Raw genomic sequence first — 9821 nt, forward strand, 5'->3', positions numbered from 1 at the left:
GGGGATGTTATTACAATCCCAAAAGACATTAAAAATATAAAAAAGTGCTATTATGAGTAACCATATGCCAATAAATTTAACAAATTCAGATGAATTTTCAAATTCCTTAAACAACATAATTTATCCAAAACGGCAAGAAGAAACAGAAAATATAAATGATCCTATACATCAAAAAAATGTAGTGCAAAATCAAAACATTCCGCAAAAAAGTTTGGGCCCAAAAGGATTTTTATGGCGAATTTTCCTAAACACTTGAGAAAAATATAATACTAATATTACAAAACTTCTTCCAGAGAATAGTAAACAAAGAAATCCTTCCCAACTCATTTTTATTACAAAATCACATAAGTACATTACAAGAACAAAAAGCTAGAGATGAATATTACTCAATGAACATAGATTCAAAAAGTCTAATGATGTGAAAGGCCTTTCAATAAGTAATTCTTGATCGATTGGATGTCTGTATAAAAACTAATGAACCCTAACCCATACCTCATATCATATACAAAAATAATCTGATATAAATTATAAAACAAAATGTGAATGACAGAACTATTAAGCATAGGGAATCTTTTTGTGACCTAGAGGTAGGCAAAATTCTCTTCAATATAACTCAAGTCCTAAGCATAAATGTTTGGGTTTATTAACAAAAAAAATTAGATATTATAAAAATTAAATAAAGAGGTTCTTTTTATTAAAAGACATAATTGCCAATGTGAAAAGGCAAGTCAAAGATTGGAAGAGGATATTTGCAAATTGCTGATACAAGAAAAAATGTATATGCCCATCCAGAATATAATTTAACACACTCACAAAATTGATTTAAAAAAGAAACTACCCGCTTATCCCCAAATGGACAAAATACATCTACAGATGCACCACAAAATATGGTATTCAAATGGCCAGTAAGCATACAAAAGGTGCTTAATATAATTAGTCATCAAAGCAATGCAAATTAAAACCATAATAAGGTACCTATATCCATTCCAGGTGGCTAAAATTAATTATAGTGACAATATCAAATGGTGATGAGGATCTAGAGCTGATGGAACTTATATATATTTCTGATGGGAGTGTAAACTGATACAGCTATGTGGCTAAACAGACATTACTTAGGTTGATTAGATGTATGTTCATGAAAAGTTAAGTGTTTATGTCTACCAAAGATATATTCAAATGAGATTTATTTGTAATAGTCAAAAACTGGAAAAAATAAATGTCCATCAACAGTAGAATGGTTAAATAATTATATAATACTATAGAATAAAGTACTGCTATATGCCACTATATGGAAGAATCTTCATCGAACTAATGCTGCATAAAACAAACACAAAAGGATACCTATTTATGACTCAATTTATGTGAAGATCAAGATTGGACCAATATATCATGACAGAGTTCCGAACAGTGGTTATTTCTGAGAGTGAAAATTACCTGGAGTAGGGAAAAACAAAGTCTTCCGAAGTGCTGTAAATATTCTATATCTTGATCTGACCATACACATATTTAAAATTTATTGAGCTGTACACTTAATATTTGTGAACCTTACTCTACGTTATAACTCAGGCTTTTTTTGTAAAAAGAAAAATCTATAAACACACACTGGTAAACACATATTTAATACACTGATGGTATTAAATAATGATCAACATTTGATACTTGCGGGGTAAGAGACAAAGTACTAAGGATCAATTTAACTTAAGTATGCTAAATTAAATCTGTTATAAAACTAGTTAAACATCTTAAAAAATAGGAATTATATGGGTTAAATATATCATAAAATTAAAACATCAGAACTAAAACATGTAACGTCCAAATAATAGAAAGGAAAAAATGGGCAAACAAAGAAAGACAGAAGAAAAGGTGGGGAGAGGAAGAAAAAAGAAACATAAAAGGCAAGAAAAATAAAAAGCAAATAATAAGACGGTAGAAATAAATCTAATTGTATTACTAGTCACAATAAATATACATGAATTATTCAATGACAAGTTATAAATTGTCAAACAATATTTTAAAAATCCAGACTTTAAAAAAATCCAAGTTTACTACATATATACTTAAAACATAGATTCAGAAGATTTAGAGCCAAATTATAAGAGAGATAAATGAGGCAAAAACCAAAGAAACCTTGATTTGATCTTTGAAAAAAAAAATAGGATTTTAAAACAAAAAACATGAATAGGTATCATAATATAAGGTCCCTATATTATAAAATGTTCAATTTACAACAACTCACTGATAACATAGCCTCAAAATATATGAAGCAAAAATATATAGATTAATGAGCAATTGTCAAATCCACCATCATAGTGAGAATATTTAACATACCTATTTCTGTAATTGATGATTCAAGCAAATAAAAAATTAAAGATATGTAAGATTGGGTTGTATAATTAAAAGTTGTTTTAAACATATGCACAGAACATCATGTAATTACAGACGACACATTCTTTTTATGCACACAAAGAAAACTTACTGGGTTTTAAAGCTAGCTTCAGTGAATTTAAAAGATTGGTACCATGCAATCTCTGACTACGATATAAATTAGGCAACTACAGCTACAAGATAACAAAAGAAACTTCAAATGGCCAAATGGAATTTAAAAGGTACTTATCTAAAAAAATTCATGTCCCAAAGAAGAGACTATAAGGAAAATTATAATTAAAGCTACATGATCAAAAATAATCATATCAAAACTTGTAAGATGTAGCTAAAAAGTAGTGACAGAATTTATAGCTTTAAAAACTTACATATGAAGAAAAGCTCAACATTAATGAGCTAAGCATATAAAAGCTTAGAAAATAAATCATAGAAAAAATTCCAAGAAAGAAGGAAGAAATAATAAAATAAGTAAAAATATGAAAAAGACATAAAGCTTTTATGTTGCTGTTTGAACAACTAATAAAGTAGACCAAGTTCTGGAAAAAATAAAACAAAAAGAGAAAGAAAATATACACATACTAATAACAAAAAAGTGGCCATATCAATAGATAATGGAAAGATTTATAAACAGAATAAGAGGATATTATAAACAATTTTATTGATCTTGAATATATATATTCATGTATATACATTTGATCCTTGAACAATGCAGGTTTGAACTGCCTTGGTCCACTTATATCTGGATTTTCTTCTATCTCTGCCACCCCAGAGACAGCAACACCAATCCCTCCCCTTCCTCCTCATCCTCAGCCCACTCAATGTGAAGATGACAAGGAAGACCTTCATGACGATTCACTTTTACTTAATGAACGAGAAATATGTTTCTCTTCCTTATGATTTTCTTAATAACATTCTCTTTTCTCTGGTTAAGAATATAACATATAAAATATGTGTTAATCAACTGCTTACGTTAACAGTAAGACTTCCACTCACCAGTAGGCTATTAGTATTGAGTTTTAGAGGACTCAAAAGTTATATACAAATTTTCAATTCTGACGGGGGTCAGTATCCCAACTACTGCATTCTTCAATGGTCAAATGTATTTTTATATATTGAATAAACATAAACATATATGTATACTAATACACTCTTGTACATGTGAAATTGTTACATATCTTGGAAAATACAATTTATCACTACTGACTCCATAGGGAAACCTAAGTAGTTCTATAATCATTAAAATCTTCTGACAAAAAACACTCCAAACGCAGATGATTTTACAGGTGATTCAAGGAAATATTCAAGGACCAGATAATCCCAAACTTGCACAAATTCTTCCAAAGAATAGCATAAGGGAGAATACTATTCATATTATTTTATGATAATACCAACATCAGAAAAGGAGAGTACAGAAAAGTATAATTACATGCCAATCTTAAATCACACATGTAAATATAAATATCCAATGTTTACCTTTGTTTCTATATCCACATACAGAAGTTACTACATATTTACCAGGAAAGGTTTATTTCAAGAATACAAAATTGGTTTAATATCAGCAATTAAATACTATACTATGTTCTTAATACAGTTAAAGGAAAAAAGTATATATATTCTCAACAGCTACAGGAAAACCATTTGAAAAAACATCCATTTATAATAAAAGTGCTTACCAAAAGAAGAATAGAACTTTCTTATCATGGGGAAGATGTTTACAAAGTAACTATAGCAAATGCCATTTTTAAGTTGATATAGTGAAATATTTCTCTTTATTATCTTAAGGACAAAACAAGATGCCCTTTACTACTTTCATTCAACAGTGTACTGGAGCTCCTAGTCATTGTCATAAGACAGAAAAAAGAAATTAAAGGTATAAGAATTGGAAAGGAATAAACAAAATTATCATTATTTTCAGATGATTGCCTATGTTGCAAATCTGAAAGAAGCTACAGGTAAATTTAGAATTATTAATTTTCAAGTTTGATTGATGTATAATATATAAAAGGCAACTGAATTTCTGTATGCCAGCAACAATAAGCTACAAAATATAACTTTTACAAAAGGAAATACTTACAATAGCAGTAAAAATATAACGTGCCTAGAAATTTAACAAAAACTGAGCCAAAAGAAAACAATAAAAAATAGTACAAAACATTGAAGATGACATAAATAGTGTCATAAACCATGATCATTGAGGAAGAGAGCCAATGTCTTAGAAGTCATTTCTTCCCAAAATGATTTATAGAGCGCAATGGTTTGAATGTGTCCCTCAAAAAGCAGGTGTTGGAAACTTAATCCCCAATGTAACCGTGTTGAGAGGGGGGCTTAATGAGAGGCCATCAGGCCATGACGGCAGAGTGTATGAATTAATGCCGTCACTACGGGAGTGAGTTCATTATAAAAGGCGGCGTTCACCCTCCTTTTACTTTCTTTCGCCCTTTTTCTGCCTTTATGCCATGGAATGACACAGTAAGAAGGCTCCTGCCAGATGCCAGCCAGTCAGTCTTGGACTTCCCAGCCTCCAGAACTGTGAGCTGATAAATTTCAGTTTCTTATACATTACTCAGTCTCAGGTATTTTGCTACCGTAGCGCAAAACAGACTAAGACACAGAGTTGATCCAATATCAATCAGAATTCCAGCAGGTTTATTTGCTTGTTTGTTTCTTGTTTTGGAGAACTTGATAAGTTTATTTAAATATTTATATGGAAGGTCAAAGGTCCAAGTAAAACTAAAACACTCTTAACGAAGAAAAAACAGGTGATAGGACTTTTCCTACCAAATTTCAAGGCTTTTAATAAAACTATAGTGGTTAAAAATTATTAGTATTGAGGCAGAGTTAGACAAATAGAAAATAAGAATGGGCTTAAAACAAATTCATGCTTATATGGAAATCCTGATTCATGCAAATCACTGGTGCTGGGGCAATTGATTATCCATATGGAATAAACAACATAAAAATCAGTTTCCATGTGAATTAAGTCTAACAGCCAAAGGCAAAACCATAACACTTTTAGAAAACGATACAGTAAAATTAATCTATGATCTTGAGAAAATAATTATCAAACAAGACAAGCTATAAAAGAAAGTACTACTAACTTGAAATTAAATTCAAAACTTAGATTCATTGATAGAGACAGAGAAAGAAACCGACATAAAGACAGAGAAAAAAAAAACCTCAAAAGCAATTTGGAAAGATGTCTGTGGCATATATAGCTAACAATTATTGTTTAGTACCCAGATTATATAAAGAAAGCATTCCAATGAGTCAATAAAAAAGGTAAACAATCCAATATAAAAATGAATACGAGACAGGAATCAAAATTTCACAAAGAGCACAAAAACTGATCAACATATAAAAAGACAGCCAATCTCATTAGTTATGGGAAAATGCTAATTAAAATCACAGTGAAATGTTATTTCATACCTGCCAGACTGACAAAAAATGAAATTTTACAAGACCAAGCTATGGCAAGTATGTAGAGCAACAAACGTTCATCCACTGCTGGAGGGAGTGCAAACTGGTTTAACACTTTGGAAACAGTTTAGAAATGACCTAATAAAATTGAATATACATAAATCTTATAATTCAGCAATTCTACTCCCAGCTGTATACTCCAGGGAGGCTCCCACGCAAGTGTACTTGAATATTAGAGGACGTGGGCAGGCTTTAAAGTGGCCCCAATAATCCCTGCCTCCACGTGTTCATGTCCTTGTATCACCCCCTTCCCTTCAGTGTGAGATGGACCTAGGGACTCACTTCTAATGGATAAAAAATGGCAAAAATAATGGAATGTCGCTTCTAAGGTTACAAAAAGAATCTGACTTCTGTCTTCTCTTTTTCTCTGTGGGAGCCTTCACTCTGGGGGGAGTAAGCTGCCATGTTGCAACCATTCTTTACACAGAGGCCCATGTGGCAAAGAACTGATGTATCCAGCCAGGGTCAGTGAGGCCAATCGGCCTGCCAGCAATCACGTGAGTAAGCCTGGGAGAGGTCCTCGACCCTACACCTAGCCTTGAAATGACTGAGGCCCAGTCAATACCTTGATTGTTGATACAGCCTGTGAGAGACCCTGAGTCAGAGACTCCCAGCTAAGCCCCTCCTGGATTCCTGATCACAGAAACTGTAAGATAGGAGGTAACATGATTTATTTTGCTTGTTCGCTTTGGTTTGAAGCTGCTAAGTGTTGGGGTAATTTGTTACATAGCTTATAGATAATTCATACACCTCCAAAACTAGAAACAATCCAATGTCCATCAGCAGTAGAATGGATAAATTATGTACATTTACACCATAAACGACGAAAATGGAAGGAAGCATGAAAGATGAATCTATAAAACTTAGGAATACGTACAGGATAATGTCATTGATATAAAAGTACAAAATTGAGAAAGCAAACACATATGTTTTAGGAATACACACACAAATATGGTAAAACTAAAAAGAAAAGCAAGGGAATCATTAAGACAAAAATCACGAAAGATGTCACATCTCAGAGAAGGGAGGAGAATGGGCATCAGTTTGGACTCATGGGCTTCTAAGGTACTGTGGCACCCTATTTCTTGACCCAAGGAGATGGTCAGGCATTCGTTTCATTATTTTTTAGACCATTCTGAGATGTTTCATGTACTTTTTATTAAACATTTTAAAAACCAAGTATTGAAACCAATTCATCAACAAATCACTAGTTTGGAGGATGAAAGTGATGGACCGATGGTTGGCTGGTCAGCTAGACAGACACATTATGTCCTTTATGTCTAGTTCGAGCTGTACTTCTTCTAAATTTCCATGATTATCCAATTCGCAAAGATCTTTTTCTCCTGTACTCAAGGCCTTCTTCCGTTGCAGGTTGGGCCAAACCAGCGGCCAGCTGTCGGCTGATTACCAGCGAACTGTATCATCCAGCACTTGCTGCTTCAGGCCAAATGCATTCCAGACTAACATTCAGCCTGAATCCCCGCGCGGCTCTCACCGCAACCCCTCCCCAGGTCCCTTCCCCCACCACAAACCCACACCGAGCCCGTGGGCGCCTAGAGCACTGGGGTGGATAAGAACTTCCACCTGGGTTTAACAGAGACAAGCTAGCCTAGAAGAATGCAAGCCCCCAGCAGGCGAGATCAAATCGCCTCGAGGGTGCCTGCTAGCTCAGATCTAGATCTTAATGGCTTCTTGCGGAGCAAAAAAACAAATCCTACGAAAATAGGAAGGGTCATCGCCTCCCGCCCAGCAGAGGGCGTAACAATGCGGCGAGATGAAATAGGGACCGAGCTGCAGAGAAAATCATCAACGGGGTAGAGACTAAGGAAGGGATCCTCGGTGGAACGGCTCTATCACCTGGGGGAGTGCGGAGAGGCCGCAGTCTACGCCCGGCCCTCCCCAGACGCTCAGCATCGCACCCCGCGCACCGCTCCCCGCCCCGGACACTAACCCGGAGCCCAGGCCTCGGTGACCGCGGGCCTCTCCTGGTCCAGAGTCTACGCTGAACCCCACTCACTGTTTGCCCCGCTGTTCCCTGCAGCGCGGGTTCGGGGCAGTAGGAACCTGCTAGGAGCGGCAGGCGGTTGTTCCCAGGAGGAAGCAGCTTCTCTGCCCAGGAGGCACAGGGCGGCGGGCTCGAGACTGCAGGATGTGGAAAACCGTAGGCGGAGACTGCGGGGGCGGGGGGTGGCAAGGAGGTGCCGTCCCGGGAGCTGATTGGTCGATGCGCACGGGGGCGGGGCTTGGGCGTTGCCGCCCCACCCCTAGACATCAGAGGCTCTACCCCCAGATGTGGCTCCGAATCCCGGATGCAGGCCTAGGCGCCCGCCCAGGAATATAGGGAGTAAATTGTTGAAAACAAAACAAAAGTGAGACTATTTCTGAACAAGTGAGGGCCTTGATAAATAGCGAGAGATGTTTATATAAAATAATACACTACTGTTTTTAAGGACGAGTAAAATCTATCGGTTCTAGATATATTTTTTAATTAAAAAAGCAAGTTGTATTAAAATTGAGAGTAGGATCTCTTTCTTTCTTTCTTAATTTCCTTTTTTTTTTTTTTTTTCTTCGGGGGCTGGGTCTGGTTCTGCCACCCAGGCTGGAGTGCAGTGGTGCAGTCATAGCTCACTGCAGCCTCAACCTCCCAGGCTCAAGCGATCCTTCCACCTCCTCGGTGGCTGGGACCACAAGTGCTCCGCCACCGCGCCCAGCTAAGTTTTTGATTTTTTGTTAGAGAGGGGGTTTTACTTTGTTGCCCAGGCTGGTCTCGAACACCAGGGCTCAAGTGATCCTCCTGCCTGGGCATCCCAAAGTGCTGGGATAGCAGGCCTGAGCCACCGCACCAGCTTTAGCATTAAATTCTTGTATGAAGAAGACATGCTGCATGTGCTTATGTAAGAGGCGGGGCTAACGGTGGAGAAATTGTCTGTTGATTCTTACTTTCACAACCACTGAATTGGTTTTTTAAAAATCACATACATTGTTTTTATAAGTTTAATAAAACAGTAAGGCGTTGAGAATGTTACTAACCAATCAATAGATGACAGATATTGAGCATGAGGGAGGAAACAAAGAAAGGAGTAGCAGGGAAAAAGCCTGGACTTTGAAGCCACCACATCCCCTGCTTAAAAGCTGGGGAGTATATTCATTGCTAAGGCTGCTGTGATAAATTACCACACATTTAGTGGCTTAAAACAACACAGATTTACTACATCTTCCAGGACTATAGGTCAGAAGTCCAGCACAGGTCTTACTGGACTATCATCCTGGTGTAGGCAGGGATGCGTTTCTCTCTGCAGGATCTAGGGGCAAATCTATTTTCCTTGCTTTTCCCAGCTTCCAGAGGCTGCCTGCATTCCCTGGCTTGCAGCCCTTTCCTTCATCTTCAAAGTCAGCAATTTCATGGCTCCAGCCTCTGCTTCTGTGTCACATCTCCTTCTCTGAGTCTCCTGCTTCCCTCTTTCACTTTGAAAGGCCCTGTGATTACATTGGACCTATCTGTTAATCTAGATAATTTCCCATCTCAGGGTCAGCTAATCAGCAGCCTTCATTCTGTCTGCAACCTTAATTCTCCCTTGCCATGCAGCATTGCATATCACAAGTTCTGGGAATTAGGATCTGGACATCTGTATTAATCCATTTTCGTGCTGCCGATAAAGACATTCCTGAGACTTGGCAATTTACAAAAGAAAGAGGTTTAATTGGACTCACAGTTCCACGTGGCTGGGGAGGCCTCACAATCATGGCAGAAGGCAAGGAGGAGCAAGTCACATCTCACATGGATGGCGGCAGGCAAAGAGACAGCTTGTGCAGAGAAACTCCTATTTTTAAAACCATCATATCTCCTGCGACCCCTCCACTATCATGAGAAGGCATGGGAAAGATCTGCCCCCTTGATTCAATCATCTCCTACCAAGTCCCTCCAATAACACATGGGAATTATGGGAGCTACGAGATGAGAT

At 37.0% G+C, this 9821-nt stretch overlaps 1 protein-coding gene across 3 annotated transcripts in view; it reads right to left on the reverse strand.

Moving 5' to 3' along the window:
- TCAF1 (TRPM8 channel associated factor 1) overlaps positions 1 to 8078 on the reverse strand; it is a 51106-nt gene extending 43028 nt beyond the window's left edge. For 2 of the 3 annotated variants that reach the window (XM_025379584.1, XM_025379585.1), the window contains exon 1: positions 7877 to 8029. The gene's annotated coding sequence lies outside the window, so the exon portion shown is untranslated. Of the gene's footprint in view, positions 1 to 7810 lie in introns of all 3 variants that reach the window. The other variant, XM_025379583.1, reaches the window with a different exon arrangement.
- Positions 8079 to 9821: the final 1743 nt, after the last annotated feature.

Source organism: Theropithecus gelada, chromosome 3 (assembly GCF_003255815.1).
Source record: "Theropithecus gelada isolate Dixy chromosome 3, Tgel_1.0, whole genome shotgun sequence".
Lineage (NCBI taxonomy): Eukaryota > Metazoa > Chordata > Mammalia > Primates > Cercopithecidae > Theropithecus > Theropithecus gelada.